This window comes from Lotus japonicus, chromosome 4, assembly GCF_012489685.1.
Source record: "Lotus japonicus ecotype B-129 chromosome 4, LjGifu_v1.2".
NCBI lineage: Eukaryota > Viridiplantae > Streptophyta > Magnoliopsida > Fabales > Fabaceae > Lotus > Lotus japonicus.
Genome location: NC_080044.1, coordinates 1,414,850 through 1,434,891, shown reverse-complemented (window position 1 = coordinate 1,434,891; position 20,042 = coordinate 1,414,850). Strand labels below are relative to the sequence as shown.

General features: G+C 34.1%; 1 long non-coding RNA gene and 1 pseudogene across 1 annotated transcript; one reads left to right on the top strand and one right to left on the bottom strand.

The window, feature by feature from the left end:
* Positions 1 to 316: 316 nt before the first annotated feature.
* On the bottom strand, positions 317 to 5,831 carry LOC130710656 (subtilisin-like protease SBT2.4; annotated as a pseudogene).
* An 11,426-nt stretch (positions 5,832 to 17,257) lies between these two features.
* Positions 17,258 to 20,038, top strand: LOC130710365 (uncharacterized). Its single transcript, XR_009010360.1, has 3 exons — positions 17,258 to 17,605; positions 17,786 to 17,880; positions 19,714 to 20,038. It is a non-coding gene; the product is annotated as an uncharacterized LOC130710365 (long non-coding RNA).
* The last annotated feature ends 4 nt before the right edge of the window (positions 20,039 to 20,042 follow it).

Here is a 20,042-nt window from a genome sequence, read left to right as displayed (position 1 = left end):
GATCTCTGTCAGATAGTGACAGTTGTCTTATGTTTTCATGATTTTATCACGCTTGTTAGGCCAGAAGGTTGTGAGAAATTCGTTTATGAATTCCTTCCTATTATTTCTGAGCATTGTTTCATTTCATACATAGGACACTGGAAAGAAAACTTATCTTGGTAGGATGACCCTGGTATCTTCTTGTAGCATCAAAGGCAAACCCAACATGATTATTACCGTAAATAAAAACTGAAACTGACTTATTGTGAAAAATAGGAAGTTTAGAATATTGTAAAAAAGCCCGTATTCGACCGAGCTTAATATATTATTCAATCTTTCAATGTACTGAAACTGGTAGAACTGACAATGTAATTCTTACAATGTGGTTCAAGTTTCCTATCAAAACAATCTGACCAAAGCTAAAATTTTGCGTTGGTTGGATGACAGTGAGCTTTATTTCTAGTTCTTGTTTTCCTTGTGGACTTATGGTAAACAGAGTTGGGCACAGGTTGACTATAGTTCCATTTGGAGGTAGAATAGAGCCTATGTATGTCTCTGTAAAGTTTCCTACATTCATAACAGTTCTCCGCACAGAAGCTGATCCTCTCAATGCAGATATAGTTACGGAAGGAAGGTTTAGATTGAATGGATAGTCAAACGGGTTATCGCATTGTTCTCCGGTGGTTGCATTTACCTTGCCCTTGTTGACGTTTGGCACAGAGCACAAGAACCTGATGTAGTCTGCAAATCCTGTTTCATGACCATTTTGCTCTCAGTACAATACAATAACCAAGGGGAATAAGCATTGAATTATCTGGCTCTAAACCCTTCTACTAGTAGTAGCATACCTGATGGAAGTACCAAGCCTGGATCTCTGGCCCAGTTGGGGTTCACAATGCCTGCCCCATAGTCAAAAGGAGTGGAAGGATACAAGGTGTTGATACCATAGCCTTCAGCCATGATAAGCTCTCCAAGATTATCATACTTTGTGCTGGTTGTGGTGATTGCTGATGCTATCATTGATGGATCCCATGATGGATTATACTGCTTGATAAGTGTAGCTATTCCAGCCACATGAGGCACGGCCATGCTGGTACCAGAAATTATTGCAAAATTGTCTCCTGTATGTGTTGGCAGTAAAAGAGTTAAATTACAGTGTCAACTGATTGAACTACTGAACTCCCCCTCCCCCCCAATTAATCACAGGGACCTAGGATTAAATTCCTTTGTCTCTGATTGATGCTAATAGCTTATTTAAATATCAGTTCTATTTGCAAATAATAGTTATAATGTACCTCTCAGCTCAGGTGTTGTGGCACTCATGGGGCTCCACCGCTCCAGGCTCCCCATATTTGGTGCCCTGGAGCAAGAACATCAGGTTTAAGTACATCAGCAGGATCTTTGTCCTTGTCAATGATATCTGGACCCCTTGAAGAAAATCTACTCACAACGGGTGATCGCCCCGTATAAGAGGCAATTCTTCCTTCCCCCACAGCTGCAACAGCACCAAATTCTATGGCAGTTCCTCTCTCATCCCTCTTGGTATGTTCTTCATAGTACTGTAATAGAACCTACATTTCAAAGAAATCTTTTTATTTATCTAATTGCATAGCTTCTGTTTAAATGATAATTCTAATATGTTATCTTCTGTACCTGAGCATCAGCCACACGAGGGATCAAAATACCAGAAATGGCAAAAGGAATTGGTTGTCCAACATAATCACCATAGATTGGGTTTGCGGCTAGAATAAAACCCTCGAATCCTAGAGCCTTTGCGGTGTCAACAATGGCAGCCAGAGTTGATGTTCCATTAGAGAAACCTGCTGAGAAATTGCAGATAACGACACTTCCTAACACTATCTTAGGGTCCAAAGCTTCTGGATGTTGACACTCTTCTATGTACTCTGGAGTCCTTGGGAATGTTCCATTTGTTTTCATTGCATCCTTAGCTAATACTAGCTTAAACAAAGCTAGCAAACTGGGTCCTGTAGTGTAGCTTAGTTAGAATCTCAAACACTGAACATTTGAAGTGGTAAACAAACACAAGTATAGATTAACATTGAAGGATTGTTTTGGGATGCAGAACAGAACTACCTGATAGTCCAACTCCATCGATTGTTTGGCTATTTCCAAGGAGAAGTGAAGCATGGTACTTTCTATCTGTGTTGCAAGCGCCAACACTCACACTCCAGGGACTGAATGACACTACAGATGAAGGTGCTGGACCTTTATTCCCGGCAGCTTCCACCACAAAAACTCCTGCTTTTCGTGCAAATAGCAAGGAAATCTCAAACAAGCCCAAGAAGATCAATGTGTTTTCTGGGGGTTCATTTGGTCCAATAGAGAGATTTATGATATCCACCCCATCCATCACAGCCTGTAATCAAAACTCAAACAAGCTACTTTAGTGTGTGTTTGAATTTCTGTTGAGCTCAGGGTTTAGGGTTTACTTGATCAATCTGCATGATGGATCTAATCGGTTTGAGATAGACAGTGTCACTTACTTGATTGATAGCTGCAATGACATCTGCTTCAGTTCCCGCTGTTGGATAGATAGCCTTATAAACAGCAATCCTGCAAAAAGAAAGCAACATTCATAGCAACAAGTCTGATCCTGTGGTGTAAATATTAGTACACAATTTCTTTATCCTTTCAGTGGCATTGGTTGAAACTGATGTGAAAAAATGATTTCTCATCTCACATCCAACACAACCAATATAACCCTGGTAGAAAAAAGAAGCAGAAAAATGACCTTGCACGCGGCGCCATTCCGCTGGCTTGCCCATAGAACAAACCATTTACAACAACAGGAACACCAGCATTTCCAGCAGCAATAGATGCCACATGACTGAAACCAATTAGACACAACAAACAGCGTGAGGAACGTACTATCCCAAAAGTTTAACAAACACACGCCCCGTCTTAATAACTATTAATTAACCAAACCTGCCATGTCCATCTGCATCAAACGGTGAAAGAAAATCTACTGAAGCATTGAGGGTGGTAGCAGCTTCAACCCCAGCTGAGAAGTACCTAGCAGACACTATCTTTCCCGTGCAAGACGTGTCTGGGAACATTGGACCAGATTGACATTCACCTGTGAAAGGAGAGGGACTTGAATTGAAAGGGTGCAAAGGGTTGTAAGCAAAGCTTGGGTGATGTGGGTTGATGCCAGTGTCAACAAAACCAATAACAACTCCTTCCCCTGCATTTCTGACTCCTCCTTCCTCTGCCCATATTCCTTTTGGTAAATTTAGAAAGTCAGGAATGTAAGTTGTCATCTTTTTAGCTCCTCTGTCTTTTGCTACCAACTTCACTCCCGGAACACCTTTCAGCTTTTTAGCCTAAATTTTTTGAAATATCAGGGATTAAATTTTTGGTGATTTCAAAAATTATTAGGAAAATCCAAATCAAACAGAAGAAATGTAGGGACTAAAGTTAAATATTTCTTGCTAGAGAGGACCTTGGAAGGGGTTGTGTGGACAGAAAAACCATTAATAATGTGTTTGAAACTGTGGAGTTTATTGTAGCTTCCCTTCTCTAAAGTGCTTTGCAGAAGTAGATCGTGAGATGCCAATAAGTGATTTGCATGTGCCGTCGAGGCTTCGCTGTATAGTTAGCAATTTACAAAAAAAAAAAGCAAACACATTATTAGTGTATGGTACACATAAACATAAATTGTGGGAGCGATTGAAACTTAATTATATAAATTAATCACTTTGTCTCCCGCGAACTAAGAAAAGCATATATATATGGGGAATGCTAACTTACTCCCACTTGATTTTGTGAAGGAGTAAGTTAGCAACCAACACCTTTTCTTTTAGACAAAAATATCCCCATTTTTAATCTTCAAAAACATTCAGAAAGGTGTTAAGTGCTAACTTACTCCTTCACAAAATCAAGTGAGAGTAAGTTAGCATTTCCCTATATATATATATATATGTATGGTTTACAAATTAAAATGATTTTTTGTTTTCACGTATGAAACATATTATAAATAACATGATTGAATATTAGTTGTAAAAAAACATGATTTAAGGGTGAACCACTAGGGGTGGGACGGGTAGCTCACTTGGTTGAGCTAAGGGTAGAAATAGGTGTTGGAGATGGAGGTCCAGGGTTCGAACCCTGATGAGGAGCATTTGTAATTACTAACAACTAACCACTAACATTTGTCTATCAAAAAAAAAGGGTGAACCACTATACAACCGCAACAAATTATTACTTTCTTTCTATATTAACGCCTACTTAGGAAGATTTTTTTTTATTTCTTTATATTTGCTCACTTAAAATTTCAAAAGTGTATTAATTGTTGTTTTCCATATAATTTGTTATGAGAAAAATAAATGAAGAGCAGAGCTCTCATAAAAATACACTTTAACTTCTTCTAAAAATAAAAATATACTTTAAAGAGTAAATTAGAAAAAGAAAAATTTTTAAAAAAATTAAACTTATTAATTGTATTTCTTAATGTATGTGTTTATTCTCTTTTGGACCAGTTTATAAAGAACAGAGGCTTAAATGTATAATATATACACTACTATATACTACTACCTCCATTTCTTTTATATATATATATATATATATATATATATATATATATATCCACTTGGAATTTTAAAAGAAGATTAGTTAATGTTTTTCCAAGTAACATTCTTGTGGGAACAATAAAGGAGGAAAGATAAAATACATTCTAAAGTGTAAAAAGGGAAACGAATAATAATTTTTTAAGAATTAATAAAATTAAATCGTCCTTCTTAATATGTATGTATTTTTTTTTTCTCTTTTGGATAGTTAATTATGAACGGAGTAACTACTAATTAACACATTAATTATACATCAATACACATTAGTTAATAAAAGTATAAACATTAATTATTAATTGTTTTGGAAGAGAAAAAATAGTACATATAAGAAATGAAATTAATTTTATTAACTTTCATAAATTTATTTTCCTAATTTTTTCTTTAAATTGTACTTTATCCCTTCTCATTTATTTTTCTCACAATGCATTATTTAAGAAAACATCAATTAATACTCTTTTCAAATTTTAAGTGGACAGATAAATATGAATAAATTTACTTTCTGACATTAACAATTAATAAACAAGAGAGGAAATTGAAGTAATTTACGATCTCAGGAATTTCATTGTGCAAAAAATTAATGCGTTTCAAGTGCTTATGGTTGGTGATGAATAAAAGTTGAGGAACAAAGAGAAATTGCCTGGTGGCAATGTATAATCATACCACAAGCCTTTGTAACTAAAAGGATCTTATTACAGTACAAGGCAAACCACCCAATAATCCATAATGCACTTTGATTTGGACCATATATGCTTGCCTGTTTTAACATATATCAAGTATAAACTTTAGTGGGCTTTAGAAAACAAAATACAATTTAACATCAATTTTAAGGTGACCTTAATTTTTTAAGTGTGAGGATATCTCATAGCCGATGACTATAGACTAACACCTTTCGAAGCACTGAAATTATGAAAGTAAGTTTTTTCTTTTTCAATAAATCATTTTTCATACACATAATCAACATTTGAATAGAAAGTTTAATTTTTTGACATATAAAGAATTTCACGGATCAATAATCATTTATAAGGAAAAGAGGAGAGAGTAAATTGAAAAAAAATAAGATATGGTATATGTAATTAACCTGTTGGGGTCAATTCTTGATGAATCTCCATCACGTAAGCCTTCATGAAATGCAACCCCATTTCCCTCTAATAAGACCAAGTATATCGATCGCTCTTCTTGAAAGCAAGTTATGGAAATCAAGAAGATGGAAATGAAAATGCTTAGGAATAATGGTAAAGCCATGGTAGCAACACTCCTTTTGGCCATGGTTGCAACAAGTTAAAGGTGTAGTTTTAATTTGGTAATTTTGAGATGATATATAGTGATCACGAGTCTAATAATATATATATAGATGCAAGCAAAGAGAGATTATTAACTCTAATTAATAACCTCAGTGTTAAAGTGAACAAAGTTTATCTTTAAAGGGAAGAAAAAACGTGAACAAAACTTTGAATATGACATCATAAGTAAATTGAGTATTCTAAGTCCAAGCGTTACCATGTTTTACTCATCAAAGTGATTCAACAAAAACAAAAGCATGTGGCCTATCGCGCTAGGCATGCAATATCATGTGGATTGTGGATGGCTTCAAAAGAAAACTAACTTAGATTAGAAACGCGCCCTGTGCTGTTATAGTGTTGAAATGGAAACAACGGACCACTTATTAGTTGAGTGTGTCAAATCTTGGTAAAATTATGTGTTGACTGGTGCCATATCATTGCTAGTGCAAATTTCTAGCTTAGGTGTGTCCAATAGCAATTTTGATGGAAGGTTTGAATTTATTAAATCAGAAATATAATGCGGTTATTTGGGAATTGATTCCATTCGGGGGTTATATAGAAATAAAGCCATATTTAATAACTTTTTTTAGGTGAATTTGTGAACAGCTGTGTGATCAAATTTCTTGTGTTTTCTTTTTTTTTTTACGATAGTGTGTTTCTCTATTTCTTCTATACTGTTTGTTGCTGTTCTAACTTCTAACAAATATGAAATTTAATTTTCCTATGCATGGAAGTGGAACAAATAGTAATGAGTGCCCCCATTGATTCATGACCGGTCCAATTTTCCGAACATCAATAAAAATAAAAAATAAAAAAATTGGAATCAAAGATACCTTTATATAAGCGGATTAAAATTCAATAAAAGCCAACATAGGTTATTTTTTATAAGCAAAAGGCAACATAGGTATATATGTCAATTACTGGCCTGGAAGATTGTTTGTAGCAAAAAACGCAACTACAGCAAGAAATGACATGTCACCATTTAAGGTATGAAGAGTAGGATTAGATATCTTTTCCTCATCCAAGAGGTTATTGCAGGCGTTAATTCCATCTCCAGCAGTAAAGGCAGCATAGTTTGCACTTGATGGCTCCCTAACCAAATCAGCCAATGAACCTTTTAATTCTTTAACGAACCCGTCATAGTAAACGGTTGCACAAAATTTCAAGGCTTCAGAAGAAGGGTTCTTCTTCATCACTTCGTTGAAATAATTATGGGCTTTTGTTGCATTCTCTATTGCCACCTCTAGGTAGAACTTGCAAAGTGTAACATAGTCTTTAGCCGAAGTAATTTGAGGGTAAGGTTCCAGAAGTTTTAGGCAATGGTTGATGATTGGGCAGGGATTGGTATTGGAGGTCAAATTTCCTGTATCAAAACACACTTTTTCATACAAATTAGAGGTGGCTGATGGAGGTAAACAATTAGAAGCATAACAAATATTGAAGATCAAGGAAAGAAGAAAAAACAACGATAAGAGCATTATTGAGGGTTTCATTTTTCAATTCTTAGCGGCGCATGATCATTGTATCCTTATAGTTGTTTATATATATTAGAAACCTAGCTTAGTCCTTTCAATGGTAAATTATTACTTCACCCCTTGTACGGAGTAATTGATAAGTATAATATTGTAGGGAGGGTATCTAGTGAGAGGATGGTTTCTTATTTGAGAGTGAATGCATCAATTTTTAGCCTTTGGATTATAATGAATGGGTGAGATTAAAAATCTGTTACCAACATAACCTATGCATCTTTCTACCGTGATGCTTCTCTCTCGTAAAAAAAAAAAAAAAACCGTGATACTGCTCTCCATCCCCGTTGCCAACATCCCCTGTATTCAGAAACCACAATTTTCTCTTCTTCCATAGTCTGCCGTCATCGTGCAAATAATCTTCTTCCCCACCTTCTCTTTTTACTTTCATAAATCCCTATAATTCATAAATTAAATTTGGTGTGCACTTGTAAGGGGTTTTATGCCACAATTCCACAAAGCTTTCTTCCCTTGATAACCAATTCGTTTCCCTTTTGAAGCTTCCATGGTAACACGCCTATATAGATTGATAATCAAAACCATCCATGGCTATTGACTTTAATTTTATGTTCAAGGACCAGCCTGACTTTTTGAAAACAAAAAAAGAATCAACTGACTTAGAGTTCTTCAAACTTTCATGAATATTTGTATCAAAACTTTCATGAATATAATGTACGTCAAGTAGTACTGGATTACTAAATTTCACATAATTTTATTATATAAAACATGTCTATTAGTTATCTATCTATCTATATCTATCTATCTATATATATCTATATCTATATCTATATCTATATCTATCTATATATTATATAAAAGCAAAGTTTGGCAACAAGGAGGGTAAAATAGTCATGCAATATACTATGACTCATGAATGAATATTTTACCATGGATTTTTATGTAATTTCGTAGAATATTTTCTAGGAAATCAATCATGACCGTTGATTAGTTTTGATCTTAACCATCCTTACAATTTATTTAAATAGACTTATTATTATTTAGATGTTATTAATTATGGAATTCCATAGGGAAAACATACTTAGGCTATGTTTGGCATGTCATTTCAGCTAGCTTATAGCTTATTTGACTAGCTTAAAGCTTATTTGACTAGCTTAAAAGCTCTTCAAAAGTGTTTGGTGAAGGAGCTTATTTTAGTAGCTTAAAGCTTTAAGCTATAAGCTATCTCAGGTAGCTTATAGCTTAAAGCTTATAACTTAATAAATTTATTCTCATTTTTATCCTTATTATTTTATTAAAATTCTATCATTACCCTTATATATTTATAAAAACACTAAACTTATTTTCCCCTCACACTTACGTATGCAGTTTCCGCCACTATTCCTGCCACACCGCTGCGCACCACAAGTATTATAAATATTATATTAATAAAAATAAATATTATATTTTTAAGAAGATATATAACTGTAGGCTAATAAAAATATTTAAAGTGATAATAATTTTAATATTAATATCATATTGGTATCAATGTGAAAATAAAGTAATGTTAAATATAAAAATAATTATACAAGTATGTCCTTTTATGTCATTTTACAATTTCAGCTTGTTTAACAGCTAGTTCTACCAAACACTTTTGTTTCAATCACGTAGCTTTTCAGCTTTCAGCTATCAGCTTTCAGCTAGCTTATCAGCTTTCAGCTATCAACTAGCTTATAAGCTTTCAGCTAGCTTTTCAGCTTTCAGCTAGTTTATCAGCTAAACATGCCAAACATAGCCTTAGTTTTCATTTATTGAATGAATTAAATATGAAACATGATTTCACTAAAAAAAAAAACCACTAACCTTTCCCCTCCCACCAATGTCATCCTATATCCATTATATTTACTATTCACCTTGCAATTAATTTAAATAGATTTATTATTAGCTAAATACTAAATATTATATGTTATGAAATTCCATAAGGCACATTATGATTTCACTAAAAAAATCACTAACCTTTCCCCTCCCACCAATGTCATCCTATATCCATTTACTATTCACTTTGCAATTAATTTAAATGGATTTATTATTACTTAAATATTATATGTTATGGAATTCCATAGGGCACACTAAATATTATTACACTCAAAAAAAGAAAAAAAACACATCACTAACTTTTTACTCTACAACTATATAAATTAGTTTTAGTGCACTTCACATAGTGTGTGTTAAGGTATTTACTTTGATTTTTTCAAAGGCTCAAACTTTGAGTCTTCCTTTATAAAAAAAGGTGACGTCTAATGTGGGGCAGTTTTAAATTGATCTAATTTTAGGGAACAAGTTTTAACCGGTTCCAACCAGTTTTATTATTTCTAATTAATCTAATTAATAAATATTTAATTATTAGGTGTTAATCTATATTAATTATTTAATCTCTACCAACTGTTGTTGCAACCCTTCTTACGGCAACTGCTGCACCACCACCCCACCACCTCACCACCCTTCTCCGTCGCCGCCACCGTTGCTTCAGATCGAGCCACCTTCCTTCGTTGCCTTCTGGCCTTGACCCGAGTCGCTGCCTGCGCCGCCGTTGAACCGCGTCGCCATGGGTCTTCGTCGTCGTGTCACGAAGCCACCCTCCGCCGCGTCGCGTTGAGGAGCCACCGTTGAGGTTCAGGGGAAGGTAATGATTGATGAAGGGGGTAGAACGAAGGATTTGTGTGTTCGAGATTTCTAGCGTTTGTACTGTTGTTCTGTTGTTTTGTGACAATGGTTCCAGATCTGGGTTTCAAGAGAAAGAAAAGTGGGAAGGTAGAAGGAATTGAAGTAGAGAAATGCAGATCTGAGTTCAAGTGTGGTGGTTGTGTGCAGTCTGTACTCCTCCGTTGAGGATGTGTGGTTTGTGTTCCCTGTCTTCAAGCGTAGTATTCAGATCTGGTTCCAAGTGTGGTGGCACCACTTCGATTTCTCAGCTCTCTCCTTCAAAGCTATGAACTTGCTCCTCGAACTCGATTCTATTCAGGTAATCCAATCATGGGCATTTTTTTATTTTTATTAGAATTTTCTGTGTTATTTTTAGTCCCTGAAAAAAGTTTCAAACTTTGGGTTTAGGATTGTGATCCAATGATTTTAGATGGGAAAAGGTCGATTAGCAGAGATCTGGTTCAGTTTTTGGACTCCATTGAAGAAGTTGCTATGAAAAAGCATCTTCGTTGTGTCAAAGCAGTAAAGAATCCAAGGTATGGTCAGACAGTTCAGAAACCTAGAAATGCAGGTGATGAAGAAAAGAGGAAATTGATGCAGAACTTGAGGGGAAGGTTAAGAGGATTAGCAAATTGGGTAAGCCTTCTGCAAATGGTGAAGATTTAGAGCTTGATGAGGGCATTTATGATCATGATGATGATGAGGATGAAGTAACCATTGTTTAATCTATTTAATCTATATTAATTAGTTTTTTTTTTTTGAACAGATCTATATTAATTAGTAAGTTAGTTTAAAAGTCACCTTCTATAGCCCGTCAAAAGTGTTGGTCCAAAATTGGACTACTTTTTTACTAGTCCACATTAGGTGGAGCCATAAAAAAAATAAAAATAATGAGTAACACATCCTATAATTATGGGTGTCTCACAGTTGTCGTTTCACCTGCTAAAAATTCTCAACTTTTTGAAAATAATTTCAAGAGGTGAGTTGTTTCATTCTAGCTTCATTACCTCTATAAATTTCCATTACCCCTTTCTCATAAAAACTTCTAAATGTCATCGATATTGTCTGTGTTATGAATATTTTGGTGTGTCATCCTTTCTTCTTCTGAATTTTCTTATTCTATCAGTATTTAAACGCATCATTTTCATACCCATTTTTCAAGTTCTACAGTCTGGACATGTTAATTAGCAACATATATGGCCTCAAGGTATCAAACCATGATTGGTTTATCATAGGATGCATGTTGAGATCATTTGATCTCTTTTGCATTGCTCAATTTTTTTTTTCCAACTTTGAATTCCATTTCGTGATTTTGAATCCCACAACCTGCACTATTATACAAGTGATTAAGATTTTAGTTGGAACGTAATTAGAATGATTTACCTATTTGCTAATAAGCTATTGAAGGTGAAATGACAATCCTTGCTCCGTGAGAGGGAATCTTTAGAAAAATAGAGCATTATATGGGTAATTCTCCAATTCGTCTATTTTTATTCACTACTTTCAATATGCATTTGTTCGGGTGATTTGAGATAGCTCTAAGCTCTAGCAATTTGATCTAAGATGACAGAAGAGGTTGAAACCGGTGCCCCTTATGTCACTCCATTTGTCTACAAGTTTCCTCTCAAATATCTACAGGTATTATTTGTTTGTGTGTTTGAAGGGTTTAGGGGTCATTTTAGGGTTTCTTGCGGGATTTCATGGTATATTCATAAATATCAGTCTTTCTAATCATTGTTTTAATGTATATGTAATTTTAATTTTATATAAATTAAAAAGTGGTATATGTTATAATTTTTCGTATGTTTAGGATTTTTACTTCTCTTAGCTTATATAGAACTTCAATTCTCTTCTTTCTTTGATGTATAACCACTTAATGCATTTAACTATTTGATTATTATTTAGTTGATTTTGCTTTTGGATGGTTTGGGTTATGTTTTTTTTATTTGTTCTAGCATCTCTAATTTTCAGATTTGGATCTTACAACGCCTAAATGATCGATGGTACATGAGAACTGAGGGTTTCTATCTTTTCTACTTATATTTATGATTTTCAATTTAATGGTGTTTAGCTCTTGCCCTGTTAAGTATATTGTAGTAAACTAAATACTCTTTAGCATATGGAAGTCTTTTTTTGGAACCCATTTGCTTCCTATTTAGTCTTTTTTCATGGAAATGCTATTCTTAATGCTGAGATATTGTCTTGCATTCCATGAAATGAAACTTCAAAATATGTCTTTATAGAAATAGTGTTTTGCATGCCAAACTTCAATGATGTTAAGTTTTGGGTTGAAGGGAATGTGCGGGTAGTGAAGGCACTAACATATCCATAGAGCACCATGAAGGGCAAGCAAATGGCACTGAAAATTTTAAGCAAATAGAATTCAAAAATATGATAATAAAAAAGTGCAAAGTAAACCCGTAATTTAAAATTAATTAAAAGTAAAAAGAACGGAATTGATAAAAAAAAGTTGTGCAATTTGGCTTCATCATAAAAGCAATTGATAGGCCATATTTTAGATGATGAATTCGTTTTTTTTTTCTTTTTCTGATAAGATAAGCAGATGAATTCTTAATCTTTTATTTATAGAATAATTAATTAAATAATAATTAAAATTAATCCTTAAAACTTGACGGTGGTGGTTTTAATATTAAATATAATATCAATGCAAAAAATAACCTTCCCACTATCTCTTCTCCATTGAAATTTTATTTCACAGTTTCAGTCCTCCCATTAATGTTAATTTTTTTTATAAGCTCCATGTCATGATGCTATATCTTCTTCTATTTACCTCAAATATTTAAAAAAATGATTTATTTTATTATTATTTGGTTTTTATGAGTTAGGGAATTCAAAGAGCACACACATGAGACACCTACAAGGACGTGTGCTATGCGATGAGCTTACTTGAAGACGATAAAGAATACATTGATGGAGTAATAGAAGCTTTGTATTGGGGTATTTTAAACAATTTTAGAAGACTTTTTGCTACTTGGTTGATATCTTCCAAAGATAGAATTTGCTTGGAGAAAACTTGAGAATATTTACGTGATGATATTTTACATAGACAAAGACTTCTTATACAATGTAGTTGTGAGTAAATTTTTAATCAAAGCTCATAAAAAAAGGACAAAAACAAATAAGAAACAAAATAATTGTACTTTTACAAAATAAAAGCACACATCCATGGGGGAAAATAAACTTACTTTTTTTTAGGTAAGCGGGAAAATAAACTTACTAATTTATGTTTTGCTTATATCTAAAAATAATTTTGTCTTTTTAAATCATAAATTTACTTTTAATGAACATAAAAAACAGCACAGGTTTTAAAAAAATACTCACAAGAAAAAAAAATATTATCCCCGTGCATCGCACGGGTCATAGTACTAGTTAATATATACATTCACGGGTTGACTTTTTTTAAATAATAAAAAAAATTGTCAAAATGGGGTTACTTGAAAAATATTTGTCAAAATGGTGAGATCTGACGATAGGTGAGTTAAAACAAGTTTAAATTATAATTTATTCTGACACTTCAAATATTTGACTTATAAAATTTTAACTTGTTATAATAAGACAAAGTAGAATAAGAATCATTGTGTGAGACAGGAGACATGTCTAGTTAATGTAATGAGACAATGCACAGGTCACGAGGTCTGTCATGGTCAAACAAGTTATAATTTTAATTTGTTTAAACAAGTTTTTCTTTTAACTTGTTTGTTCTGATTGACTCACATGAACGGTTTGACACCACCTGGCCCCACTCCATTTTCCAACACTCGCAACTAGGGCTGAGCAACAAACCATGACCCACCCAAAACTGAAGTACCCGATTGAAAAATAATGCTTTCAGGCGGATTGAGGTGGATTCTCGGGTTTTTGGGTTACCAATTTTGGTTTCACACAGCTTGTTTCGTTCGAGTACAGTTGATGAAAAATCAACCAATTGAAACCTGTGTCCAACTGTTACATGAACTTCAAGTATTATTTTATATATATAAGGACATGGATACTTGTGTCTTATACTTTTTTTTTTATAAGCAACTAAAATATATTGAATAGAAGTACAAGGGGTACTTCAACCCAATACAAAAAAGAGGGAGAAAAGGAAGAGAAACTAAGAGCTGTTACAAAACATTGCCAAAGATCCCTCTACTAGAGACAAACCCACCACCCACCGCCTCCAAGGAGAAAGTCTATATAATTCAAGCCTCGTTAAAACCTTATCAGGAAAAACCCCCTTGGGAAAACCTGGTGAAGGAAAAAGAGTACTAAAATTATATAGACAGAGTAAAACTCCAAGGGAGACTATTTTACAATCCATTGAACCAAAAATAATACAATCGATCTACATAATTGTCCTAGAAAAAAATGCATCCTCCTTCAATTCCTGTCACAACTATTTGACGGGAATTGAAGGAGGATGCATTTTTACCTTGTTGCATACGTTTGGACAGAAGTTGTCTGCTTTTATTTTTTTTAATGCTCAAAAGTTGAAAAAGTAACAACTATTTGATGTTTGGTGTACGAATAATTGTTTGTTGACACCTCAAAATGAGGTGAAAAGAGGTGGATGAGGAGAAAGATAGAAATAAAAAAAAAAGTAAGAAAGAGAAAATATGAGATGTGATAGATAATTAGAAGAGAGAGATAGAAATAAAAAGAGGTGAAGATTGAATGTTTAAAAAATGAGGTGTGCATATATCATTACTCTTGGTGTACTGCATGTCAAATGAAAGAAAATGTCTGGGATCAATAGGCTACTATAGGCTATTATCACTACTAAGATTAGCTCTTCACGTGACATAGAACTTAGAAGCATTGAGTGTGTGAGAAAAATTAAAAATATTAGAGAAATACATCTTGACTCGTTTTTACACTCTTTCTCTCAGCCTTCGGTCTTCTATCTCAATGTCTTTCTCTCTTTTCATTTTCACTCTCTTAAGTCTTAAGCAGTGGCGGAGCATTTAAGGGACTAGAGGAGCCCTCAGCCCTCATATTATTTTTGAAAAATTTACTAGTACTACTAAGAAATATTATTATAATATTAGTAATAATATCATATGTTATGAAAAATCATGACAAAGGTACATATATGCATAGGTAGCTATAGGTGATTGTGTATGTCAGTAAACGTTTGTACCAAATATATTATAATATGATTAATGTAGATAGAGAAACATATAATAATAACAATAATAATAAACTAGTAAAGTAAATTTTTACCTTTTATTAATTCCAAAGCTTCTTAGACACCCTTTATTATTTTTCTTTCCAAAATTTTGTCCGAGTACGGAAGGTGAAGACTGAAGAGGATGTCTCATAGTGGATGTCTCATGACAAAGTTTCTCTTATTCCCAACTTTTGTTAGTAAAAATTATACAACAACTCTTAACTCTAAATCAAAGCATTTTTATTTCAATTTTCTTGCTCTAACCTCATTTTAATGTGCAGGTGCAGCTCTATGTCTCTAAAACTTCTTTATAGCTAATTTTTAAGAATTTTTCTATTTTTTAATTTTTTTTATTGATGATACTCTAAAGTAATTGGGCAAGTTTCCCAAAGTATGTTGGTGGTGCTTGGCATATAGCTTCATTGCAATTTTGATAGATTAGTTCTGGTAAATTGAGAAGGTGTATTGCATTGGCCCTTGGAAGCTATGGTCATTGGTTAAAAAGGGGTATTGGGTCTTTTTTTTTTCACTGGATAGTGTGGTAAGATTTTAGAATGAAGCTGCTAGCATTTTTTTTATCTTCTTGCTATAGCTAGTTTAATTCTTTTTAGCTTAGATAAAAACTCTATTGGATTTGAGGATTTTTACTCTCACTGGAAGTTTGTTCAAAAAAAACTTTTTGGCCCTCCTATATATTTTGGTCAAGCTCCGCCACTGGTCTTAAGTAATAACCCAGGCTGTTATCTTTGATCTCCCATCCTCTCCCTCGTTAGTTCGGCATTCAAGCATTTTCAGGTTAAGGGACGAGCTCATCCTATAAGTTGAAGCTCATGGATTGTCAGAAATGAGGTGCAACATGTTGCGACGAAGATCTAGTGGTTAGAGCGGGATCCAAATCGTAGCCAGCTAGGGAGTTGGCCCAACAGAGATTTGAGCTTGTTGGGCTTCGGGCTCGCGTTATGGTTCTTCTTTCTTCTTCTTTTTTTCTCTATCATTTTTTGTGAACATTAACTCGTGTAAACCCACCCGAATAAACCGTTCACCCGCCTAACCTGCACTCGATCAATCCGAAGATGAAATTAGTCGAAAGCGGTTCAGAATATGGTGTATTCAATTTTGGTCGGATTGACTATTTTTGGCATGAAACCGACACTTGCCACTTTCTCAACCCTCTCTCTCTCTAAACCTCTTTAAAATGCACCCCAACCCCATAGTAATATTAACGGATATGAATGTAAACATGCCAAAAATAAGAAGTCAATTTTTTTTTCTATTTTGTTTTATTATAATAAAGTTAAAATTTTAGCTTCTTTGAACAAGTTAGAGCATCCAATGCAAGGTTCTTAGTTCTTATTTTTGAGTTAAGAACTAAGAACTGAGTTCTTAACCACTGGAGGGGATAACGTGGAGTACTTAATTCTTAAAAATAATATAAGAAGTTTTACTTTTTGAGTTCTTAGCATAAAATATAATTTTTTCTCTCTCATTTATTTAATTTAAGTATTGAATTAACATTTAAATTTAAATCAAAATTATATGAAAATAAAAAAATATTAATATAATGGTATTGCGAGGCCAGATGAATAGTGCTAAGAACTAAGAACTCATGGTTGGAGCAAAATCTACAAAGAGTTGCTTATATGTCAGTACGGGCCCACATAAATAGTGCAAAGAACTAAGAATTAACATTGGAGATGCTCTTATAATAAATTGTTTTAACTCACTCATTGAGGTCATATCCCACATGACACAAAATAGATAAATAATTTTGAAGTAAACAAATATTTTATTATTTATAAAAACGTGTGTGGAACGTGATCAACGGCTACAGATGCGTGTCAGGAGTTAGATTTCTAAAGTCACTTAGCAGAACCTAGTATTTTTCTACATTCAAACCCTGTTTTAGTTGTCAGTCAAAACTCAAAACCCATGTTTTTTACTTTTTCACTGCTATAAAATCTATCATAGATCTCTTGGTTCCCACGTGCTTATTGTGTGTTAGTGTATGTGGGCTAATGGTTGTACGGCCCATCTTCATCCTTTAAACACCTGTTCCAAGCATTAGGGTTTCATGGTTGAATTGAAACAATCTCGATGTCAGCAGCACACCACCGCACCACACCACCTTTGAGTCCATGCCAAATACTCTCAATCACCTTTCAATTATTTCAATTCGATATATCCTCATTCAAAGCCATAGAAACCTGATGGAGATCTGCTCCAATATTCTGATGAGAAAACTGAGTTTAGATCGTGGAGTCTTGCGAACAGGGGATTCAGTAGCAAACACTGTAGACAAAGCCAAATACCGGAGAAGAAGAATCAACAAGAGCGGAAGCCATGGATACGGATCAAGAAGCTCTGATACCATGAGGAGAGAAAACTGAGTTTAGATCTCAAACGCCTTCCCTTTGCTGTAGGGTATTGACCCTTAATTAATTCAATTTGGTCTAGTTTTTTTACATAGTTTTTTTTCCAGATCCATGTCAAATAACCACTTTGTTGGATGGAAATTGCACTGGATCTAGATGGTATGGTAGACAATTTTACTTTGATTGATCTATTCAGATCCTAATATCTCTATTTGCTATGTTGTTGCAGGGAGTACATCCACTTTAGATTCAAATAGATATGGGCATGTAGTAATTGGATGCAGAAGAACTTCAAAAAACAATCAAAATAGTACATGCTTGAAGGTAAATTTCTAGAAACTGTAGTCTTCAAAATCAAAAGAAACCCTTTTACAGTATTCTTCAAAATAAAATGAATTCTTCAAAATCAAAATGAATCCTTGTCTAGATAGTAAATGCTGTCCTAGGAGCCACAAACACTACAACCCTATCCTACCAAGTGCTTCATCACAGCATCTTCTCTGCAGAACGTTACTGCTTTTGCCAAATTGTTCAAAGCCAAATAGCTTTCTTTGATTCTTTCATGGAGTTCCTGATGAGTGATTCTGCCTGTGAGGGTTCGAAGGATAGGTAAGAGTGAATTCATGAAGTTGCCATCAAAAGTAGTCTTCAAAATAAAATGAATTCTTCAAAATCAAAATGAATCCTTGTCTAGATAGTAAATGTTGTCCTAGGAGCCACAAACACTACAACCTTATCCTACCAAGTACTTCATCACAGCATCTTCTGTGCAGAACATTACTGCTTTTGCCCAATTGTTCAAAGCCAGATAGCTTTCTTTGATTCTTTCATAGAGTTCCTGATGAGTGATTCTGCCTGTGAGGGTTCGAAGGATAGGTAAGAGTGAATTCATGAAGTTGCCATCAAAAGTAAACTGCGGCCAATTGCATGCTCCATAAAAAACCACCCCTCTGCATCTCTTAGCTCCTCTGAAAAAGGCTCCTGATGAACAGGTACCCATAAAAACTGTCAGTGTTGTCTTTTCATTCATTTGTAGGTCTGCCATCATGTGTTCCCAGAATAGTTTTGCAATATTATGTTTCATTAGTACAGTTTTATGGGAAAAATAAAGAGATGAGGAAAGGACTAAATAGATGAGGAAAGGACTGAACCTGTGATGACAACCCCTTTCTTTGGCCCCTTTCTCTTCTCAGTTGGCCAGATTGCCCATATTGTTGGTTTAGTCTTGTACTCTCCTGCATGCCCCGTCAAGTAGAGGAGCAGTCTCTCCTTTCTTTTTTATAAGCAAAAAAAAAAAAAGGAGAGACTGTTTTGCTGGTCTTTGGTAATTACCAAAATCAGCAAGTGTAACCACATTCTTTTTTAGAAAGCCCAAGTTTTCAATTAAAACTTCTTTCATCGCAGTTATCTCTTTTGGAATGCATTTCAATTCTTCCGCAATCGCAATGAGCAAAGCCTTCTTCTTTTCTGATTTAGGGTATGCTGATGGAAGCATGTCCAAAACATGCATAGCAATCTCCCTATCTTCCTCTTTAATGCCACTGCCCATTATATTTTTTATTGCTTCCCTACCATCATTCTCAACAATTAATTTGCCTATTCTGTCCCCGCCTTCTTTTAATAGCTTCTCCAAACTAGACAAAATACTTTCTGCGTCTATTTCTTCTTTTTTATTCTTCCTCCGAAGAAAACGAATCAGAGATTCTATGCACCCCTGTTCCACCAGTGCCCTGTTACCAAGTACATCAGATTAGAAGATTTGCTAAGATAATAAAAACATATACAGGAGCACTGGAGCAAATTTGAATTATACATATCAAAATTCAATTTACATTCTGTTTCTGGTATCTGCTTTATATACAAAAGAGGTTATTGCTTGACATGCCCACCATTTAAAATCAAAATCATCTGCTTTCATCCTTCCTGGAAATGTAGTATACATCACTTGTTTGATAATTTCCACAATGATTCCCTCTTTTATCACATCATGCACATATTTATTTGATTTACAATTAAATATTGTATAATACATATATAATATATCATATATTTGATTGCAATACAGCTTACTAATTTTTGCTGCTGGTTTCCAAAACCTATGTTTGCAACATTCTTGCACACTTTGGTTTTGACTTTCGTAATTTTGTTTTTTTGCAGTAGGGTTTTAAAGCGTGGGAGCGCATCTGCCTCAATAACTCTCTACAAAGAAAATCAAAAGTTAGCTATGATTTAATCAAGTCACTGTTGGGATCCCCAATATGTAATACTCATTAAAATGTAATACTCGATAAAAATGTAATACTCTCTACAAAGAAAATCACAAGTTAGCTATGATTTAATCAAGTCACTGTTGGGATCCCCAATATGTAATACTCGATAAATTAATGCCCCCAATTCTATATGTAATAACCTCCATTTCCATTGTGGCGCCTCGCTTTGCCCCCCATTCTATATGTCACAAAATATCACCTAATGTAACGAATGCC